The sequence below is a fragment of the Balaenoptera ricei genome, chromosome 4 (assembly GCF_028023285.1).
Source record: "Balaenoptera ricei isolate mBalRic1 chromosome 4, mBalRic1.hap2, whole genome shotgun sequence".
Taxonomy (NCBI): Eukaryota; Metazoa; Chordata; class Mammalia; order Artiodactyla; family Balaenopteridae; genus Balaenoptera; species Balaenoptera ricei.
Window position 1 is genome coordinate 128,565,225 of NC_082642.1, and position 22,467 is coordinate 128,587,691.

A 22,467-nucleotide genomic window follows, 5' to 3' on the forward strand; every position below is an offset into this window, starting at 1 on the left:
ATCCTTTTTGCCATTATTTGTAGTCTATATGGCATTTATTCTCCCTTTCCAGATGATCCAAAATGATTGAATAATTTTATTCTCCTTAAAATACCTTAACCATTTCAAAATAAAATCTAGTTGATTTGAAATTACTTGTGTTATATGTATGTGTGAAGTAGGTATTTACAACTTTTTTTCAAAAACTGTGTAATTCTTTAATTAGTATTGTTAAACTTCAGAACAAATGGTGAATTGATCCATCTGTCCCATCCATCCATTCATTCACTCATTTAGCTATTCATTCTTTTATAATAAATATTTTTGAATGACTACTTGTAAGCTTTCTTTTATTATACAATGAGAATTATATGTCATTTCAAGTCATTTTTCTTAATCACTCAGTTGGAAATAGCCCTAGTCCATCTATCTGCATAAAACCATCTACCTGCCTAACACCAGTTATAGCTAGTTGGGTAGTCAGAATCAAGGAAACCCACAGGGACCATGCTGAGAGCTCGAGAGAGCTTTTCTTTTTCTGGACATTTACCTCTGCCTTCCTCTACTTCTAGCACTTGTCTGACACTAGATCTCTTGGTTCTCTTCCTAAAGAAGTGAACCAGTATCCTTTCTGAGACAATATATCTGTGATTTTTTTCATTCCCTAAGGAGGGATCAGAATAATTTTCAGAAAAAGATAAAACAAAATTTGTCAACTCCTCATTCAGAACACTAGAAGGTAAAACAAACAAACAAACAAACACTAGAAGGTAGTGATGACTTTATGTAATCTCAATCTGAGAATCTCTCTGAGACCACTACAGATGCCTCTTTTTCACTGTGACCTTGAAGTGATGACAATGTATAAGGAAGTACAACTTGGAAAGAGAGACTTAATGAGCAGGCAGATTATCTAGGTGCCATTTTCTTCACCTCTACTCAATTTTGGGAGATCAGTTTAGCTAAAACCATTGCAGATATCATGATATTACCTTTTACTCATTTGAATTAGAGCTGATGAGAAAACAATACAAATGCCTAGATGCTGTTTCTAATTTGTTATATGTGATTTATTGCCATGGATATTTTTTTTCCCTTTTATCCTGTTTATATAAATCACTCATATATACTGAGTTATAGCTCAGTTTCTAAATACAATCTGTTATTATAATAAGATTTATTATTTATATCTTATACTCAACAAAGATAGGCTTTCCTGTTAGAATTAGAATAGGCCAGATTCTTCTTAGGACAAGTAAGCAATTAGGAAAAGCAATAGTATCCAGAAAGAGGAGGGAATAAACATGCAGGGCCTTGGGAATTGGCTAAAGGGATTGGCCTAAAGCTGACAGCTCTCTTCTGGAGAGTGTTAAAGGCTATACAAATGTACAATTGAAAATTTTAGGAAAGCATACAAATTATTACTATATCACAAATATAAAAATATACTCACATCTTAACATTTTAGTGACAAAAAAACCTAAATATCTTCTCAAATGATACACTGATGCTATTTTTTAATTTTAAATGGGGGGTGGGGGGAAAGCCACAACCACATATACTTAAATTTTACTGAGACTAAATTCTCCATAATAAAATTATTTTCCCAACAGTGTTTTAGATTGTGAACACGACAACACATTTTTCGTATGCTGAATATTTCACTCCAGATCCTACATTTAGTAATGAGATATTTCAACATGTACTTTCTTGTTAATAGACTCTTAATCCACCCCAAATCACTTTAATGTTATTCAGTAGCCATTTTCAGGCTGCTGGAATTTTCTGCACTTTAAGAGATGTTTTTGTTAATAAAATAAAAGAATAATAGAAAGCCAACACTGTTTCAAAGGGGTATATTAAATTGCTTTCAATAGTACACATTGGATTAGTATAATTAAATTGGAATTCAAGGTAACCTTTTTATAATTTTGTATCAAACAGAAAAAAGCAAAGCTAGTGTATTGAATGCCTCACATATTCAATGGGTTTATTTAACGGTGCATTGATTTATTATGCACTATACAGAGCTAAAGTCCTTTATTGGTCTTATTTTAAATATTTTTACTTTTAATAAGAAAGACAACATATACTGTTTATCAGGTGTTCATATTTTACCTCATTTGCTTCTAATCTCTGAACAAAATATAACAAATAGCTAGCAGGCCTCAGATTCCATCTCCTTCCTTCTCCCCCTGGACCTAATCAGTATACTGACAAGGGCCTACAGTTTTAAAAATGTGTTTTTCTTCCTTTGCTTTTAAAGAAATTGATTTTCTTCCAAGAGGTGGGAAAACAGAGAAAAGTCTGTATTTTTGTTATGATTATTGTCATAAGATAGACTCCTAGAAGCAAAATTACATGGTCAAAGTTTATAAAATGTTTTAAGCTTTTAATATTTATTACCAAATTGCTTTTCAGAAAGAAATGAAGTTATACTTCTAATAATGGATTCTTTATTTTTTGTACTCTAAATATTTTCACGATTATGTTGCTAAACACTTGTAAATGTGAAGAAGCAGTTCCTATGAACTATATGTTCTTACAAATATCACTGCTAGCAGCACATTACTTAAAGTGAATGAATACAGTTTCAAAAAGGCAGATTCCAGAACTTACACACACCCAAGTATGCATGAGTATAAAGTATGTACTAACATCCCTTCAAACATTATTTTAAAGATAACATTTGAAAGTAGCACCAACTTCAAGCACTTAACTTGAAGTTGATAGAGAAAATATGAGCCATTTATTTTATTAGTTTGAAGCATTTTGTTTCAGAGAGGAGAATGTAAAAGCAGGACAGAAAAGCTGATCTTGAGATAGGCCAAGGTGGGTGGTAAACCACATTTTATCCTATCATGAGATACATCATTGTGTCACTAATACCTCTGACTTAAAATCCCTTAAATTTTGCCATGACATTATACAAATATGGATTTAACAACAAATCACAGCTCCTTTTATTTCTCCTAAACATGTTACCACATCTCTTGTTTCCTGTTTTGAGCTATTCTTGTTCCCCATGCCAATAATAGTTTCCCTCCCCAACCTTGTTTTTTCTAGATAATTTCTGCTTTTCTTCAGGCATATACTTGGTCCTGTCTACCAAGAAGTTTTCTCTCCTGAAATTCTATAAAAATTTAATTATGTCTGTTTCCCACACTGTAAAGTACTCTCCATGAAGGCAAGATTCAAAACAATTTTGCTCTCTGATATTCTGTGGCTAATACAACACTAGACACAAAAATGCTTTCTTAAGAATGAGCATCAAATATATGATTCACAAGCTGAATTGTTTGAAAAAGAAACATCAGGTCCATCAAAAATTACTTTAGACATAGAATATCACAATTTCAACGTGCTACCATTGAAATCATGATAGTACTAGGAGTTCTTGGCTAGAAATTAACTTTGTACTCATTATTAAAAGGAAACTTGCTAACAAGCTTATCATGTAGATGGAATTGGTGAGAAACTTGTTAACATAGTAAAGAAAACAATTTCTAAACACTTAAATTCACATTAACTACACAGTAGGTATTAAGAATAGAATGTAAGTCTGTTAATTTTTTCGTTTTATTTGTACTGAGAAAACAAATTCTTCCACCTGGACACTTTTGTCTAAGACAGTAATGATACATTTTTCCATGCTCCAATTATATCCTATTGCAATAAATACATAAATCTTTATATCTAGTCTACAGAAAACTATATATTCTATAAAAGGATATCTATTCTATATATCCAATTATATCATAGATAATGGCCCACCTTATCTACTAATATCATGTGCTGTTGTTTCTTTAATAACTTTTGTAGAGTTAGGCTTTTTTAACCTTTCTCCTTGTGTTCTGGAACATTGAGATAGTATGTAGTGATTTTGTGAAGGGCAGAGTTGATGGCTCTGATTTCCCTGAAATTCTGTGCTATGGCTGTGGATATGTCTGGCTTTAGAAATTCCACAGCTAGGGAGCTATTTCTTTAGGTTAGGGATCATATTATTAATGCAAAAATGTTATACAACATAAGGACTTGTTCTCAAGCAAGTTGAGGTTTCACAGACCTGGGTTTAAATCTTCTTACTGGACAAAGGCAAACTGTCTGTTAAAGCCACAATTTTTACACCTCAAAAATGTTTATAATAATACTTATCTTGCATTTGACTGTGAAAATAGGAAATTACATATATAAAGTGTCTAGAACATACTAGACATCCTATAAACAGTAGCTGTTTTTAAAATGTTATTACCAAATGTTGCCTTGCTTTTCATTCATTTATCTTATAACTGATAAGGTATGTGGTTGGGATATTTTGGTTACAATAGAAGAAACGAAAAAGTACATTGGAGATCTAGCATCTGAGACTTGTCTAATTTGGAGAATGTTTATTAAATGAATAAGTGAAAAAGTATAGAGACATTGAGGTTAAAAAGTGCTATGCAGCTGGAAGTCGGTATAACAGTACTAGGTAACTGTGGGATTATAGGTTAGGACATGCCTAGGAGAAAAGATATATTTGTACTTGTTTTCTATTGCTGCTGTGACAAATTATCACAGATTGAGTGGCTCAAAGCAATGCAAATTTATTATCTTAGAGTTCTGTAGGTCAGAAACCTGACACAGTCTCACTGGGCTAAGATCAAGTTGTAGACAGGGTTGTGTTCTTGTCTGGGGGCTCAAGGGGGAGAATCTGTCTCCTTGCCTTTTCTTGCTTCTGGCAACTCTATTCCTCCTTCTTCAAAGCCAGCAATGGCAGGTCAAGTTCTTTTCACACTGACATCTATCCTCTATCATCACATCTCTCTGTCTGTCCCCAGTTGAGAAAGGGTCTCTGCTTTTAAGAATTTATGTGATTCTTTTAGATCCAACTGGGTAATCTGGGGAGAATCTCCCCATCTCAAAGTCCTTAACCTTAATCACATCTGCAAAGACCTTCTTCCATATAAGGTAGCATATTTACAGGTTTCATGCATTAGGATACAGACATCTTTGGGGAGGGCACTAGGGGCTTTGTAAAAGTTTTTGAGGGTGATCAGAACAAATAAGCAGTGTTATGGTTTTTCCAGAATCCAAATAAAATATTGATTAATAGCAGGTGATGTTTATAATTTAAATCAATTTGGTTTGTCTGGAACCTCATTCAATAATCACTGTTCTTTCTACAACAGAAGAAACAATTACTTGATAATTTTGAATTATTTCAACTTTACACAGACTCTCCCTTTAACTGATTCTGAATTAATGAGATTTTAAGTTTGGGATTTCATTTTGAAATATTTCTTTCTCAAAGTGTGTTATTCCAATCTAGCCATTCTGTCACCAAGTTATGTTTTTATTTATTTTTTTTTAACATCTCTGTTGGAGTATAATTGCTTTACAATGGTGTGTTAGTTTCTGCTTTATAACAAAGTGAATCAGTTATAAATATGTCCCCATATCTCTTCCCTCTTGCATCTCCCTCCCTCCCACACTCCTTATCCCACCCCTGTAGGTGATCACAGAGCACCGAGCTGATCTCCCTGAGCTATGCGGCTGCTTCCCACTAGCTATCTATTTTATGTTTGGTAGTGTATATATGTCCATGACACTCTCTCACTTTGTCCCAGGTTCCCCTTCCCCGTATCCTCAAGTCCATTCTCTAGGAGGTCTGTGTATTTATTCCCATCTTGTGGCTAGGTTCTTCATGACCTTCTTTTTTTGTTTGTTTTTTTAGATTCCATATATATGTGTTAGCATACGGTATTTCTTTTTCTCTTTGTGACTTACTTCACTCTGTATGACAGACTCTAGGTCCATCCACCTCACAACAAATAACTCAATTTCGTTTCTTTTTATGGCTGAGTAATATTCCATTGTATATATGTGCCACATCTTCTTTATCCATTCATCTGCCGATGGACACGTAGGTTGTTTCCATGTCCTGGTTATTGTAAATAGAGCTGCAATGAACATTTTGCTACATGACTCTTTTTGAATTATGGTTTCTCAGGGTATATGCCCAGTAGCGGGATTGCTGGGTCATATGGTAGTTCTATTTTTAGTTTTTAAGGAACCTCCATACTGTTCTCCATAGTGGCTGTATCAATTTACATTCCCACCAACAGTGCAAGAGGGTTCCCTTTTCTCCACACCCTCTCCAGCATTTATTGTTTGTAGACTTTTTGATGATGGCCATTCTGACTGGTGTGAGGTGATATCTCATTGTAGTTTTTATTGCATTTCTCTAATGATTAATGATGTTGAGCATTCTTTCATGTGTTTGTTGGCAATCTGTATATCTTCTTTGGAGATGTCTGTTTAAGTCTTCTGCCCATTTTTTGATTGGATTTTTTGTTTTTTTGATATTAAGCTGCATGAGCTGCTTGTAAATTTTGGAGATTAATCCTTTGTCAGTTGCTTCATTTGCAAATATTTTTTCCCATTCTGAGCATTGTCTTTTCATCTTGTTTATGGTTTCCTTTGCTGTGCAAAAGCTTTTAAGTTTCATTGGGTCCCATATGTTTATTTTTGTTTTTATTTCCATTTCTCTAGGAGGTGGGTCAAAAAGGATCTTGCTGTGATTTATGTCATAGAGTGTTCTGCCTATGTTTTCCTCTAAGAGTTTGATAGTGTCTGGCCTTACATGTAGGTCTTTAATCCATTTTGAGTTTGTTTTTGTGTATGGTGTTAGGGAGTGTTCTAATTTCATTCTTTTACATGTAGCTGTCCAGTTTTCCAGGCACCACTTATTGAGGAAGCTGTCTTTTCTCCACTGTATATGCTTGCCTCCTTTATCAAAGATAAGGTGACCATATGTACGTGGGTTTATCTGTGGGCTTTCTATCCTGTTCCATTGATCTACATTTCTGTTTTTGTGCCAGTACCATACTGTCTTGATGACTGTAGCTTTGTAGTATAGTCTAAAGTCAGGAAGACTGATTCTTCCAGCTCCATTTTTCTTTCTCAAGATTGCTTTGGCTATTCGAAGTCTTTTGTGTTTCCATACAAATTGTGAAATTTTTTGTTCTAGTTCTGTGAAAAATGCCAGTGGTAGTTTGATAGGGATTGCATTGAATCTGTAGATTTCTTTGGGTAGTAGAGTCATTTTCACAATGTTGATTCTTCCAATCCAAGAACATGGTATATCTCTCCATCTTTTTGTATCATCTTTAATTTCTTTCATCAGTGTCTTATAATTTTCGGCATACAGGTCTATTGTCTCCTTAGGTAGGTTTATTCCTAGGTATTTTATTCTTTTTGTTCCAGTGGTAAATGGGAGTGTTTTCTTCATTTCACTTTCAGATTTTTCATCATTAGTGTATAGGAATGCAAGAGATTTCTGTGCACTAATTTTGTATCCTGCTACTTTACCAAATTCATTGATTAGCTCTAGTAGTTTTCTGGTAGCATCTTTAGGATTCTCTATGTATAGTATCATGTCATCTGCAAACAGTGACAGCTTTACTTCTTCTTTTCCGATTTGAATTCCTTTTATTTCTTTTTCTTCTCTGATTGTTGTGGCTAAAACTTCCAAAACTATGTTGAATAATAATGGTGAGAGTGGACACCCTTGTCTTGTTCCTGATCTTAGTGGAAATGGTTTCAGTTTTTCACCATTGAGGACGATATTGGCTGTGGGTTTGTCATATATGGCCTTTATTATGTTGAGGAAAGTTCCCTCTATGCCTACTTTCTGCAGGGTTTTTATCATAAATGGGTGTTGAATTTTGTCAAAAGCTTTCTCTGCATCTATTGAGATGATCATATGTTTTTTCTCCTTCAATTTGTTAATATGGTGTATCACATTGTTTGATTTGCGTATATTGAAGAATCCTTGCATTCCTGGGATAAACCCTACTTGATCATGGTGTATGATCCTTTTAATGTGCTGTTGGATTCTGTTTGCTAATATTTTGTTGAGGATTTTTGCATCTATGGTCATCAGTGATATTGGCCTGTAGTTTTCTTTCTTTGTGACATCTTTGTCTGGTTTTCGTATCAGGGTGATGGTGGCCTCATAGAATGAGTTTGGAAGTGTTCCTCCCTCTGCTATATTTTGCAAGAGTTTGAGAAGGATAGGTGTTAACTCTTCTCTAAATGTTTGATATAATTCGCCTGTGAAGCCATCTTGTCCTGAGCTTTGTTTTTTGGAAGATTTTTTATCACAGTTTCAATTTCAGTGCTTGTGATTGGTCTGTTCATATTTTCTATTTCTTCCTGGTTCAGTCTCGGCAGGTTGTGCATTTCTAAGAATTTGTCCATTTCTTCTAGGTTGTCCATTTTATTGGCATACAGTTGCTTGTAGTAATCTCTCATGATCCTTTGTATTTCTGCAGTGTCAGTTGTTACTTCTCCTTTTTCATTTCTTTATTCTATTGATTTGAGTCTTCCCCCTTTTTTTCTTGATGAGTCTGGCTAATGGTTTATCAATTTTGTTTATCTTCTCAAAGAACCAGATTTTAGTTTTATGGATCTTTGCTATCGTTGCCTTCATTTCTTTTTCATTTATTTCTGATCTGATCTTTATGATTTCTTTCCTTCTGATAACTTTGCGGTTTTTTTGTTCTTTTTTCTCTAACTGCTTTAGGTGTAAGGTTAGGTTGTTTATTTGAGATGTTTCTTGTTTCTTAAGGTAGGATTGTATTGCTATAAACTTCCCTCTTAGAACTGCTTTTGCTGCATCCCATAGGTTTCGAGTCTTTGTGTTTTCATTGTCATTTGTTTCTAGGTATTTTTTTTGATTTCCTCTTTGATTTCTTCAGTGACCTCTTGGTTATTAAGTAGTGTATTGTTTAGCCTCCATGTGTTCGTATTTTTTACAGGTTTTTCCCTGTAATTGATTTCTAGTCTCATAGCACTGTGGTCAGAAAAGCTACTTGATACAATTTCAATTTTCTTAAATTTACCAAGGCTTGATTTGTGACCCAAGATATGATCTATCCTCAAGAATGTTCCATGAGCACTTGAGAAGAAATTGTATTCTGTTGTTCTTGAATGGAATGTCCTATAAATATCAATTAAGTCCATCTTGTTTAATGTATCATTTAAAGCTTGTGTTTCCATATTTATTCTCATTTTGGATGATCTGTCCATTGGTAGAAGTGGGGTTTTAAAGTCCCCTACTATGATTGTGTTACTGCCGATTTCCCCTGTTATGGCTGTTATGATTAACTATTTCCTTTCCCATATTAGGGAAGTTTTCAACTATAATCTCTTCAAATATTTTCTCAGTCCCTTTCTTTTTCTCTTCTTCTTCTGGGTTCCCTATAATTTGAATGTTGGTGCATCTAATGTTGTCCCAGAGGTCTCTGAGAGTGTCCTCAATTCTTTTCATTCTTTTTTCTTTATTCTGCTGTGCAGTATTTATTTCTACTGTTTTATCTTCCAGGTCACTTATCCATTCCTCTGCCTCAGTTATTCTGCTATTGATCCCTTGTAGAGAATTTTTAATTTCATTTATTGTATTGTTCATCATTGTTTGTTTGCTCTTTAGTTCTTCTAGGTTGTTGTTAAGTGTTACCAAGTTATGTTTTAAACTAGGTACATATGAACACAGAGTTTGTAACTTCATAAATGCAAAGATACATTGGAGAAAAAATGTTAATATACTGTTTTATAACAGATTGGAAGTAGAAATATGAGAAGAAAAGGCAAGATGCTTTCCTGGAACGTATTGAACTAATTTTATTCTCTACTGCTTCATATGTTCTTCTCTTTGGTTGATTAGCAGCTGTTGTTGCAGTTGACTCTATTCCTCACTAGTCTTATTTTCCTCATGGGGAAATGAGAGAATGGTGATTAATGTTTATTCTGCAACTTCATTGGACTGTATATCTCACCTAGTTCTTATATCAGTCTCATGTAGCAAATTTTTTATTCCTCTTTAAATGATGAAGAAACATTGGGGAAATAGGTTAACTCAGTATTGTAAGACTTGTGATGTAGATGGCATTAAGCTCATACTTGTAAAGTTTCACAGCTTCAGCTTTCCCAGTAAACCACAGCATCTAATTATTCTACAGCACAACATTTTTTTTAGTGCTGTCTATGATGCCAAATCGTTTTCTGGAACATTTATTAATTTTAAATGATTATATAAATACTTAAAATTTTGATATCCTGTATTAAGTATAAATAGTTTTTTGCAAGTTCTATCCACTGCTTTTTAAGTTAATACAATCTAAACTAATATCTGGAAGATCATACATAAAAGATATACATTAGTTAATCAAAAGTGATATAATGGGGAAATTGAAACTTGGTATAGTTGGATGACAACTCAGGAAACTAAAAATTATTTTAAAAAAATAAAAAAGAGCATCACAAAGTAATAGGGAAATTAAGAGTAAATGAAATGATATATGATAAATGATAGATGTTTTACAGTTGACCCTTGAACAACGTAGGGATTATGGGCAGCGACCCTCCACACAGTTGAAAAATCCATGTATAACTGTACATTCAGCCCTCTGTACCTGAGGTTCTGCATCCATGGACTCAACCAACTGCAAATCATGTAGTATTTTATTAGGTATTTAGTGAAAAAAATCCACCTATAAATGGACCATCACAGTTCAAACCCGTGTTGTTCAAGGGTCAACTGTGTTTACTTTTGTCTATCACATACATGTGTGTGTGTGTGTGTGTATATATATATATATATATATATCACACAGCAATTAATTTCCAGGTTTGAGCACATAACTGATTTGGAACCAGCAATTCTATTTTTAGGTATGTACCCAAGAGAGTTGAAAGCATATGTCCTCACAAAAACGTCTACATGGATGTTCATAGTAGCATTATTCACAATGGACAAAAATTGGAAACAACCTGAATTTAATCATTTTATGAATGGATAAACAAATTACATATAACAATACAATGGAATATTCAGCCATAAAAAGGAATGAAGTACTGATACATGATTGAACATGGATAAACCTTGAAAACCTGCTAAGTGAAAGAAGGCCAACACTTAAGGCCACATATTTCATGATTTCATTTATGTGAAATGTCCAGAATACGCACATCCATAGCAACAGAAAATAGATTAGTGATTTCCAGAAGCTAGCTGTGGTTAAGGGGAAATGAGGAATGCCTGCTAATGGGTATGAGGTTTGTTTTTTTGATGATGAAGATGTTTTGGGATTAGATCGCGACAATGGTTTTGTAGCTTTGTGAATATACTAAAAATGACTGAGTTTTAAACTTTAAAAGGGTGAATTAATATTATGTTAGGTATATCTTAATAAAAATAATATTCTGATTATCAGCTTAATATTACATGTACTTGATCTCTTTTTTTATATTCTGATTACAGAATATACAATATGAAAGTTAATCAATATAATAAGGCTAAAATCTTATTAGATTTTTGTTTTCAATTTTATGAAATAAAGATTGTCAAACAAAATTTAAAAATATATATCCATTATATTGTAATTTTATGGGGGCGGGGAAGGAAGAGGAGGGAGAGGAACTAGGAGAGGGACAGTTTACCATATCTCTCAATTATTACATGGGTAACACAATGCACATTAACTTTGGAGACATCAAACTATTATGTTTTATCCACTTGATATACGAGGGTTTGTTGGTTTACTAGGGATAGAAAGAATCAAACATTTTAAATTATACCTTCATGTTAAATGAGCAGACAAATAAATTAAATGGGACAGCATGGTATTTTTTTTAAACTATGGCTAATATGGTTAAAAAAATAGTTCTAAAACTATTTTACATTTATACATTTTGAATAAGATCATAACTTTGATTCTCAATTTTCTGACTCACTTTCTTCAAGACAACCACATTGCAGCAACCAGAAGCCACTCTGAACTTAGAATTATGAGATTTGGTATTTCCAACTCTTTCACTGGCTAATTTCATAAACTTTCTGAGGTATCTCTATATTCTTTAAAAACCTTAAAAATAGAAGAAATGTAAGAGGTGCAGTTATGCCCATGTAGGGGCAATAAATCATGAGCTGGTTCTATTTTTCTTCTTAATATTTAGAACCATTTACTATAAACTTCCTGTGTAGTTTGGGGGGTGTGTGTGTATGTATAAGAAAAAGTAGGCCATATTTGGGTGATGTACCTTTCTTAAATTGACAGTTGACATTAGAAGGAATAATAGAGTTTTCTGTACAAATGATGAAGAAAAGGTCCATTTATTCCCATATTGACTATTGCTGGATGGATTTGATATGTGATCCCACGAACCTATGATGTAGAATTGTGTTCATAATCTGTCTCCATTAATGCTCACCTCCTGTGAGCCATTTCTTGGTGAATTAGCCAGCCATGTTAAAATCAGTGAGAGTAGAAACTGGAGAAAGGCTATGCCTTTATTGGAAATCATATGCTGTTATTCATGTCTCATGTTAGGCAGTCACTGCCATTTTTTCAAAGGCTGTGCTTTCTAACTTTTTTCAAAATTCCAGAAAGTGTATTAGTTGCATCAGTTTTGGAGCTAAAAATGGTAATGATTCAGGCATGAGAATTAGTACATTGGATTGTTTTTTCATCCATAGAAAATAAGTTTCTGAAGAATAATGTTATCTATCCTAGATGCCCTTAGGAATGTGTCTGCTTAATTGAAGGTATAGTATTAGTTTATTATTTATTGGCTGGAAACTCAAGCAGAATATTCAGTGCCTGAAGCAGAGATTTACTTTTAAAGAAGAAAATTACATTTTCTTTGATTGATCCATGTTCTGCTAAAGGCTTAGATTATAAAAGCCCCTACATTTTAATTTTAAAATACTGTTAGGGTAAAAGTGATTTATATGTGCTGTAAAAATATAATAGAAGAAAAAATATTCATATTTTACTTCCAACAGGCACACAGATATAATTAAATAAAAATAATGTAACATACTGTTCTTGGTAAAGATCTATTTTCATGATTTTGAATGATAACCTTAGTCTCTTTCATTGTTTGTGAAAAACACTATCCCCCTAGGAGTTTCCTTATATGTATTTGAAAGATTGAAGAGGAAGCCCAGTTCCCACGGAATAATCTCCAGGCCTCCATGTCTCCTTTGAAAGGGTTTTGGGCTCTAAACACTCACTTTTCTTTACTTCCCAACCTTACCACTACTGCCAGCAGTTCAGCAGAACTAATCTAATCTGATTATATCCTTTATCTCTCTTAATGCCAGTTAACACCCAAATTCCATGCCCCCATTATTTTTTCACTCTTTAAATGTCATATGGCTTTATGTTTTCTTATTATACCTCTATCTCCCACTCATTTCCAACTTTTGGATTTCTTTCACAGTGGACTCTGGCACTTATTTCCCATTGTCACCAATATTCTCTATATACTCACTAGCTGTAATTGAAATCTGGATATTCCCTGAGGTCACTAAAATGGACTGTGCCTGTTTTCAGTACTATACCTCTCCTATCACTGAGCTTGGAGGTGATATAGGAGTCCTCTTTCCTATTCTTTGTCACTTTTAAAGTCATTCCTACCCATGTCTTTGAATTGCATGTGTTCAAACTAGCTACCACTCACTCGTTTATCAATTATCTCTTAATCCTCTTCCTTTTTTGAAGATTTTAGCACATTCTCACTAGCAGTTGCTCTTATGCTGTCCCATCTCTAACCTTAGTGATTTTAGTATAGACGTAACTAAGGGACTCTTCTAATACACTGTCCTCTCAATTCCTTGAATTCATCTACCCCCAGAGATCTTGCTTGTACTGCACCCAACCACTATCTTCCCGTCATTAACAATAACTAATTCAACATCTCACTCTCTAACCACCATTTCTACAATTTCCATCTCACTTTCTCTGGCATCTCAACTCCATAAAATCTTTGACCCCCAAGGACCTCATAATTTTTCTTTTAAAAATTTTCACCCTCCTCATCCTCATGCATTTTTTCCCTCTTTCGTAGGTTATTTTTTTTTGTGGTTTATCATTAAAATGCATACACGCTCAGAAATTAACACATTATTGTAAATCAACTGTACTTCAATAAAATAAATTTTTAAAAAATGCATACCCTCTCAACTTGTTTGCCTCCTTCTCCCTTGCATGCTGTCTTGGTAAATCTGTAGCCTTGTGAAATACAACTTTCCCCCTTTTTGTACCAGTTGAATGTGACTGGGAAAAACACACAATCCAGTTAATTGTGCCCATTTAATTTATGTTTTTAAATATCATGTAGGTACTTTATGCTGACCAAAAATCATAATTATTTCTCTAGTTCATTTACCCTATTTTTCTGTTCTATTTCATGTCTTTTCCTCTCTTGTCTAATGCTTCATACATCTTCTTCAATCTCAGATGGTAATCTTGTTTCATATGAAGAAATCAGGAGAAAATTTCCACTAGAACTCACCAGCACATCTACATATGTATCAACATATGTTTTGTTTGTTCTTTGACATTCTTCCTGTTAAATACATTACTTGTCCATATGTGGTAGTCATTAATAATGTTTTCCAAGATTTTGGGTTATTTCTTCCTCTGAGCACATGGTGATTAATAATCCCTTAGGGATGGGTGGGTCCATGAGTTAGTTCTGACCAGTGAACTGAGAATGAAAATAATATGTTCCTTTTCTAGACCAGACCACTTAATGACAACGGAGGCCCTCAGAGATCTCTTTCCTTGTGATTTGATGAATGTTCTAAGTAATGGCTATTCCATGAGTGTAGTCATGATGAAGACAAAACCTCCAGCCAGCTAGTGTTTAACATAGCACAGACAAGAAATAAACTTTTCATTTTAAGCCACTGGAATTTAGGGGTTGTTTGAAGCACCATCTGTGCTAAATTGATATCTATGATTTTTTCTAAATGGAAACACTGCATGTTTTAGATCCCATTCTATTACATTTAAGAGTATTGGCAATATTCCCCTTGATAGCCTGCATTATCTTATTTACCTTCCCTTATTAATGAATTATTTCCATAAAACCTGCAGTTTATGTTGTAAAAATCCCTTTTTTGTTGTTCCTCATTCATGATAGTTATCTCCAATGAGTACAGAATTCTAGCTTGATAGGGATATACTCTTGGCATATTGAAAATACGATTCCACTTTCATCTGTCTTCCTTTCCTGCTGCTATGAAATTGAACATCAGATGATTACATTTGAAGGTAATCTGTCTTTTGTCTCTGGCACTTGTTAAGAATTGTTTGACTTTAGTGTGCTGAGGTATCACCATGATCTGGCTAAGTTTGGATTACTTTTTTTATTAATTGAAAACTTATATTTTTGGTATTTTTAATCATTTCTGAAAATTTTCAAGCTATTCCACTTTTAAACAATACCTCAGTCCAAATTTCTATTTCCTCTTGGTTTGGAACTCCAAATAGATTTACCGTAAACTTCCTTACTCTGACTGTCCTGTCTGTTGACATACATTTATGTTTTCCAAAACTTTATCTTTTGTTTTGCGCTTTGGATAATGTATAATGTTATTATCCTTTGGTGGTTATTTCTTATGCTTTCTGTTTTCAAATGTGCTTTAGACTTCAGTGTTTTTTTTTTTTTTTTTTAATTTCTAGACCTTCTAGTGGGTTTTAAAAGAAACTTTTTGGAAATTCTGTACTTTTCTATAATGCTCACTCATATTTTCATTATTTTTCACTTATGAAAAGATATTGAAATCTTATCTGGTAATTTAAATATCTGGGGTTTCTGTTCATTTTCAATCATGGTGCCGTGTGTGTGTGTGTTTTGTGTGTGTGTGTGTGTGTGTGTTGTTTAATTTTAGAACCATTTAAAATTTTTCTGTGGAAATTCTTTGAGGCCAGAAATCAAAATTTCTTTTTATTTAAGAAAGTATTAATATTTTTCGTACCATACATTCATGGAGATTAACAGCTCAGAAAGACTTTAAACCAATTTATATGCTTGAAGTTTTTCTGACTATCTTGGTAGTGTTCATTTGGTTTAAATACACTCAGGACATGCTCTTGTAGCTTTTTTTTTTTTTTTTTAAAGATTGATTGATTGATTGATTGATTGTTGTGTTGGATCTTCGTTTCTGTGCGAAGGCTTTCTCTAGTTGCGGCAAGCGGGGGCCACTCCTCATCGCGGTGCGCAGGCTTCTCACTATCGCGGCCTCTCTTGTTGCAGAGCACAGGCTCCAGAGGCTCAGGCTCAGTAGCCGTGGCCCATGGGCCCAGTTGCTCCGCGGCATGTGGGATCCTCCCAGACCAGGGCACGAACCCGTGTCCCCTGCACCAGCAGGCAGATTCTCAACCACTGCGCCACCAGGGAAGCCCTGCTCTTGTAGCTTTTAATTATGAAATCTCATGAAATACATTTCTTCATTCAGCAATAAGTTTGAAAAGAATATTTTGCATCAGATCTCTTGCAAGGTGTAGGAACATTTCTAATTCACTCATATTAAGAGTAGCTCTTCACAGTCCAGCTCTTGTGAAGCATTTCCCACAAAATTTGTCACCTTTGGCAGACACTAGAGTTTCTCTAGCTTCCCTCCGATCTATAGAATGAAATTAAAAACCAAAATCAAGCTAAAACTTTTAGCAAAACCTTTCATTGCAGAAGCTAAATTCACTCTTTCTTGCATCTTTGAGGGTCTCACTTTCTCTTGACTTTTTTAGACTCAGTTTCACTTAATCTTTTATTATGTCTCTTTATTTAATTTTATCTTCTGCCATTATTGTGGTTTTATTACTTTCTTTTTGTATTTTTAATGCATCATGATTAATATATTTCAATGCTATGTTGAATGCTGCGAACATATGTTATAGATTATTGTCTATCAATACATTTATCAATATAAAATACCTCTTGATCCCTTTTTTTGTCCTGATTCTAGATTGTTTACTATGAATATTGCCACTCATGATTTCTATTTGTAAACATTTATCTTGTATGTATTTTCCACCTTTAATTTTGAAAGTTTTGCTGTCATCTGTTTTATTTCTTTTAAAAAAGTGTTTACTCAAGATTTTTGTTTGCTGTTTGATACTGAATTAAATCCTAATTTTATAAGAAATTTAAACCTATTTATAGTTATTTAATAAGTTATATTTATGGGTTTATTTATGTTATTTTCCATTTGATGCATTGTTTACTATTCCCATCCATTTTTTTCTTGTTTTTACTAGATTGATCTGTTTTTCTTAATATAGTTCTTGTTTTTATTCCAATTGTTTGAATAGCTTGAACATTATTTCTAATTATATAAAGTTGCACCTACACATGCCACAAACATATATGTTCATGTTTATTATACCAATTCAAATAAGAGGAATCAATATCTATAATGATTTTCTCAACATGACAAGGTTTTAGTATACTTTAACTTTTGCTCTCCCACTCATCTTTCCCATCACCATCACCCAAATATGTAATTACCTCTCTTTTACTTATAAAAAATGTTGTTTATCAAGGTAAAGTGAAACTGTTCCCACTTAAATGTGGTGCTTTCACTAACTATTCTAAGACCTAATAATTTCTCTCTACAAAGTTTACAGTGTCAGAAATATCTACAAAATCTCCATGTTAATATATGTAGGATTGTGTTTTATATTGAAATTTGATTTTTAACAACATCATGTAAGATGCTGTGTCTTTTATATTTTTTTGTCTTGATGACAAGAACCATAGTTATGTGTCATTTTCAAAAAAGATTAATTAGTTGTAATAAGTGATAATTTAATTTTGCTAATTAGTTTTCATCCCCGATAGGAATAGAGATTAATAAATCTTTGGCTCTTCTCATTGCCAAATTGTAGATTTTGACACAGTAACAATACTGTGAATGTCAACAACTGCTTTTTGGGAATACCTAACATGTTGAATCCTTTAATAGACATTTCTAGAATTTAACTGAATATTAGCAGTTCATTATTTAGTTAACTTTTGTATTTTAAATAAATCCTTTATACATTATATAAAACAATGAAAGACAAATACCTTTACATATTATAAAGCTACCTTTCATTTAAGGAAAAGTTTCTTTTTAAAACTGATTTTTAAAACATTTTCAGGAAAATTTCAGCCAGCTATATCAGCTATTATAGCTATAAAATTAATAACTTTGATAATAGTGACCATTAAATTAAAATAAAGGAAGTAGTGATTTAATAAGGAATCATATTATGAAATAAATCAGAAAAACAAAATATGCTAGAAAATTTACACAACTATATAGCAATAAGTTTTAATACTGTTAAACAAAATTTATTTATCATAAAAAGAAAAAAATCATACTGAGCAAGGCCTTGTTCACTGGGTTAAATCTAAAGCCCACAATTAATAGTGGTGTGTTTTGTCTTTAGAATACCATTGCTAATGTTATTTTTGTGAGAGAGGAAAAGCTAGCTGCCATGATAAATAATGACCAACATGAGAAAACCTCTTAAATCAAATAATTTCGTACAATTGCTGTGATATGAATTTGTTGTACAGGTAAGAACTATTTAATAGAAAAACCTTTTTCATGAATGTTTGTGCTCCTGAAATAAAACACCATCAGACAATTGACAAAATCATAAGGATGACAATGTTACAGAAAATCCATAGCAAATTTAATGCTGGAGCAAATGATCAATGCGTTCATTGTTAATCCGTGGCTATCATCTATTATGCTAATGTTAGAGATGTGCCTGGGCTCACTGCTTCTACTGGGCCATGAATGAAATTATTTTGCTTAGGATCTATAGTGCGGTCCCTTTGCAGTTGTCCATGCTTTCCCACCATTCCTCCACTTTTAATTGTAAAACAGTCATATTCTTGAAAAATGTATACAATCAGTGAGAGCGTGCTGAGAAAACTCTTAGCAAACACTTTCTTCTTGCTCGCACCCAGACTACACAGCAGTGGTATACCAAGGTGTGTGTGTGGAGGCAGTTAGGGTGGGGATGGGATGGACTGGGTACTTGTGGGAGCAGCCAACCCTGCATTCAGACAATAAGGCAGTATATTTTCTAACAAAAAATGTAAAAGCGATAGTAAAACTGACCAAAGCCAGCAATTCTGAACATCAGTGATAGAAATGCTTTTGGGGAGAACTGTTCTCACTCCCTACTCCCCCTACCCTACTCCCATCGCATACATCAGGGCTGTAGAGCTTCTTCCCAGAGAAGAACAAATTGAGATTCAAAAGATGATTTTAAAATTACCCTATTAAGTACATTACTTGTTAAATTGAGTTAAATTTACATGGAGAAGAGAAAAATATTAAATTTGAGCACTTACTTAGTTTTAGTTCTTATTTAAACATATACATATATCCTTCTTAACTAAAATTGTGCACAACATTAATACATCTTACAGAATCTTACAGTAAATATCACCGTTGTTCACTAATATATTTGAAAAAGGATGTCCATCATGAAGTACTTAAATAAGAAAATTCTTGACGTCACCTAAATGTTCATCAATTGAGGGACTTCCCTGGTGACACAGTGGTTAAGAATCTGCCTGCCGATGCAGGGGACACGGGTTCTAGCCCTGGTCTGGGAAGATCCCACATGCCACAAATCAGCTAAGCCCGTGCGCCACAACTACTGAGCCTGCACGCTAGAGCCCGTGAGCCACAACTACTGAGCCCACGTGCCACAACTACTGAAGCCTGTGCACCTAGAGCCCGTGCTCTGCAACAAAGAGAAGCCACCACAATGAGAAGTGCACGCCCTGCAACAAAGAGTAGTCCCCGCTCGCTGCAACTAGAGAAAGCCCGCGTGCAGCAACGAAGACCGAAGGTAGCCAAAAGTAAATAAATTAATTAATTTTTAAAAAGTGTTCATCACTTGAGGTTAGTATATATATCATGACATACCTATAATATGGAATACTCTCTAGAATTAAAAAGGAATGAGGAAACTAAAAAATATCTGGTATGAAATTAATTCAAAGATATGTTGTTTCAAAATGCATGAACTTTTCACAATTTAAATGTTTCTCTACCCTCGCATAATATAATGTATTCAACACACACACATATACATGTATTGTATAGAAAAAGTTCAAGTATCTTATCAAAAAGTTACCACTTGTTAATTAGAGGAAGTACTGTAATTTGTGGGATTCAAGTAAAATGAGACTTCTACTTTATTCCATCTGTCCATATTGTTTTAATATTTTCATGCACTAGCTGTGTAATTTAAAAAATAGAAAAAATAATATTTAAAAATTACCTCTTCCAGTAATATTCATTAAGTGTTCATTTTGTAACACTTTCTTAAATGTCTTAGGAAGCAGTGTGGAACAATATACTGGATTGTATTACAGATCATAATCAAAGGAATTGGTTGCCTGGTATTCTACAGTGGCTGTAGATTCCTCATGTTAGAACTAAGCATTGCCCCCTTTCTGAAACTATAATTACTTGCAATCTGTGCCTACATTGTGGCGCATTGTGGTATCATTTCTACCAAGTTTTACCCTACGCCCTGGAAAACAAATGCCTTTTGTAACATTTCCTAGTACTTCAGAGAAACCAAAGAAACTACTACTAAAATATTAAAAGTGTAAACTTTTCTTTTTTGTGAATTCCTAAAGAATTCTAAAATTCCCAAGGAATTCCTATCTGAAACAAGAATTGGAGATTTTTAATTACCTGACACTTTTAAAATAAGTACTACTAGTATTCCTTAAAACGGGGGTCCCCAACCCCCGGTCCACCATCCGGCAGTTGGTTCGGGATTCTTAGGAACCGGGCCGCACAGAGGTGAGCGGCGGAGAGCAAGAGAAGCTTCATCTGCCTCTCCCCATCGCTCCCCATTGCTCGCATTACCGCCTGAACCATCCCCGCCCACCCCCCCACCCCCCCGGCAGAAAAATTGTCTTCCACAAAACCGGTCCCTGGTGCCAAAAAGGTTGGGGACCGCTGCCTTAAAGTACCTTCAAATTATTGCAAAGAACTATCTTATCTGATACTTTATTAGAAAAGACAGGTTAAGAAAGACTACAGAGAGAGCTACTTTAGTGACTATAGTAAATCTTTATCCACATAACAGTAATTTGAAGGTGTTGGGACTTTGTATGTGTGCAGGATTTTCTAGCGATTTACATTATTAACTTGCTAGATCTTTGAATTCAACTGTGCGTGGTACACACTGCTTTTATTTCCGTTATACAGATGGAAAAGCAAGGCTCAGAGAAGTTACCTATCCACTGCTGAGGGACCAATAAATGGTAGAGCCAAGTTTTTAACTCAGGGTCTCATTCTAGAATCTACTCTCTGAATCCTGATATTATACTGCCTCTGTGGGGGAAATAAAATCAAGAACTAATATTTATTGAATTCTTATGATGAGAACTCACTTTGTAAAGAACTTTCAAGTGCAATATTTATCTATTTCCATGTAGCAAATTACCATAAACTTAGCAGTTTAAAACAATACATATCTGGGACTTCCCTGGAGGTCCAGTGGTTAAGACTCCAGGTTTTCACTGCAGGGGGTGCAGGTTCGATCCCTGGTTGGGGAACTAAGATCCCACATGCTGCATGGCCAAAATATAAATAAATAAATAAAATTTTAAAAGTAAAAATAAAACAATACATATCCATCATGTCAATGTTTCTGTGGCTCAGGAGCCCAGCCATAGCTTAGCTGGGTCCTCTGCTTAGGATCTCACAAGGCAGTAGCCAAGGTATTGGACTGGCTATGTTCTAATTTAGAGGCTCGACTGGGGATGAATCCACTCTCAAGTTGTCACAGTTCGTTGTCAGGGTTGATTTCTCTGTGGTTGCTGGATTGAGGATATTGGCTTTTTGTTGGCTGTCAGCCACTCTCAGCTTCTACTGGTCAGCCCCAGTTACTAGAGGGCATCTGCACTAACACTTAGTAGACACTATGTGGGTTATTTAACATGGCTATTTACTTAATCAAACCTGCAGGAGGAGTCTCTAGAACAAGCTGGCTAGCAAGATAGTCTTATATAAAACGTAATGTCATGGGAGTGACATCCTTTTACCTTTGCCGTATTGTATTGGTTAGGATCAAGTCACAGACTCTCATCACATTCAGGGGAAGGGGAATTCACAGATGTGTGACCTTTAGGAATTGGGAATCATGGGAGGGCCATTAGAGTATGTCCATCCCAATATGCCCTCTGAACCAAAATGACTCACATCTCTCTCACATGCAAAATATATTCACCCCTTCACATGGTTTCCAAGAGTCTTATCCACACATTACAGTATTTGCTCAAAGTCCAAAATTCTCAACATCCAAGTCAGGTCAAGGCATGGGTGAGCTTCTTCAGGTGTCGTTCCTCTTAATCTGTGGTGGTCAGAAGCTAAGTTGATTCTCCATCATTCCTACCTCCTGGTATTCATGCCCTTGTGTAATTGCACACCCCTTCTTGAGTATGAGCAAAACCTGTAAATTGCTTCTAAATAATAAAATATGGCAAAGGTGATAAGGTGTTATTACCAAGACTGCATTACATGATAAAAGGCTAACTGATTGGCAGCCTTGCTCTAGAGATTTTGTCTCCCTGGCTGTGTTTGAAGAGGGAAGAGGCCATGTTGAGAGACCTATGTGACAA